Source organism: Myotis lucifugus, unplaced genomic scaffold, assembly GCF_000147115.1.
Source record: "Myotis lucifugus unplaced genomic scaffold, Myoluc2.0 scaffold_383, whole genome shotgun sequence".
NCBI classification, from domain to species: domain Eukaryota; kingdom Metazoa; phylum Chordata; class Mammalia; order Chiroptera; family Vespertilionidae; genus Myotis; species Myotis lucifugus.
Window position 1 is genome coordinate 719,228 of NW_005871431.1, and position 2,190 is coordinate 721,417.

Sequence of the window (2,190 nt, forward strand, 5' to 3'; positions counted from 1 at the left end):
GCCGAGAGTGGGGCTGAGCTGCCCGCCCGCCCACAATCTCCGAAGCCCGTGCTGCACCTGAGAACGAGGGGCATCGGGCGGCTGTCACTCTCCCTGCTGCGTGTGTCCCCACCCACCTCCCTGGGAGGGAAGCACTGGGCAGACACCGAGTCCCATGTCCCAGAGCTGCCCCCTCCCCTGGAGGCATTCATTCCAGGCAGCAAATGGGTCCTGCCCTGGGCCTGCCTCAGTCTCCCCATCTGTGTGGGGAGGGTGCTGGACTGGCTGTTGTGGGTGGATATTCCCCAGAATCAGCAAGGCCTGGGCAGATGGATGGACAACATGTGGCCCCACTCACCACCCAGCAGCGTGGCCAGCAAGACAAGGGCCAGGGCAGGCTGGGAGGGTCGGTGGCTCTGGGTCATGGTTGGGTGGGGGCTCCCTTGCCTCCCCAACCCCTCTTATAGCCCGAGACCTGGAGGCCGTTGGGGTTGCCCCACACGTGGACTGGGTGTCCTTACTTCCTCCTTTCAACCTGGGGCTGCAGGGAGTTGGGGTCAAACCACACTCCAGGGGGACAGGGAGCATCGGGCTCAGGGTTCCAACACCCCTGCGAGTGTGAGAAACTATCTCCTGCCCCACCCCATGCCCGGGTCCCATGGACAAGGGCCAGCAGGGCACAGCTCAGAGGGGCACACACACCGCTCTCCGTGCCTCCCCCACAGGCCCCTCTGGCCTGAGAGGACGGTGGCCAGCATGTCCAGGTGCTGGTGTGAGCCCCCCTCCTGGGGACAGAAAAGCACAGGAGACAGTGGTGGGGCCACAGAGCCATGCGCCCTCCTGGGACGCAGAAGGGTTCACTGTTCCCTCTGAGGCAGAGTTCTCACCGGGTGGTTGTTGCCCCAGGGGACACTGTCTGGGGACATTGTGAAGGTCAGCAGGACTGATGGGGATGCCCCTGGTATGGAGTATGTGGGGCCAGGGACCATTCTCAACCCCCCATAATGCCCAGACAGCTCCCCAGAGGTGATCTGCTCCCCCTCCCCCGTGTAAATAGTGGAGAAACCCTAGTTAATTATTTGGGAACATTTTTTAAAAAATATATATTTTACTGATTTTTTACAGAGAGGAAGGGAGAGTGTTAGAAACATTGATGAGAGAGAAACATCCATCAGCTGCCTCCTGCACGCCCCCTATTGGGGATGTGCCCGCAACCAAGGTACATGCCCTTGACCGGAATCGAACCCGGGACCCTTCAGTCCGCAGGCCGACGCTCTGTCCACTGAGCCAAACCGGTCAGGGCTATTTGGGAACATTTTGATTTCACTCCCTGCTCACAGTAGACACCAGAATAAATCATGATGTTCAGACGATGTAAACCAGGGTGACCCTCGCATCTGTGAGTCACCTCCCCCACCTCCCACTCAGGCTGCATATTTATGTGTGGGCAGCCTCCCAGGACCTCAGTGGTCAGATGGTTACTAAACAGCAGAGTCTCCTGGGGTCCCGGAATCCCCTGACCCCGGGTTAAAGGAACAAGGCGCTGACATTGCTACAATGTGGGTGAACCCTGAAAACACGTGCTCGTGAGAGAAGCCAGACACAGAAGGACAGATTCTGTGTGATTCCGTTTATGTGAAATGTCCAGAACAGGCTGATTCAGAGACAGGAAGTGGGTTGGTGGTTGTCAGGGGCTGGGGGAGGGAGATGGGAAGTGGCTGCATATGGGGAGGGGGGAGTTCTTTTCGGGGTGAAGGAATGTTCTGGGACTAGAGCGAGGTGGTGGTTACACAATATTGTGAATGCATCAACTATCACTGAATTGTTAAATGGGCGAGTCCTATGGTTTATAAAGTATATTTCAATAAAACTTCAACAACAACAAAATGAAACATACACACAAACCTGCTAGATAACTCACCCACCAAGGGGGGGCCTCCCTGGGGGGTCTCGGGGTGTCCTTCTCCAAGCGCTCTGTTCCGGGTGCACACACACCAAGGCTTGGGGGACAGGCAGGTGGGTGCGGGGGGGGGGGGCTGCCTGGAGGCCTAAGGCATTGGGTGTGGGAAAATTCCCCAGGGCAGAAACTGGGGGCTGTGGAGAGCCTGGGGGGGGGGGGTGCAATGGGGATGAACACTCTCGCAGGGGGGTCCCCTTGCATAGTGGAGAGGAAATGGGGGCTTGGAAGTCTTTTGCTCCGGCCCTTTTCCT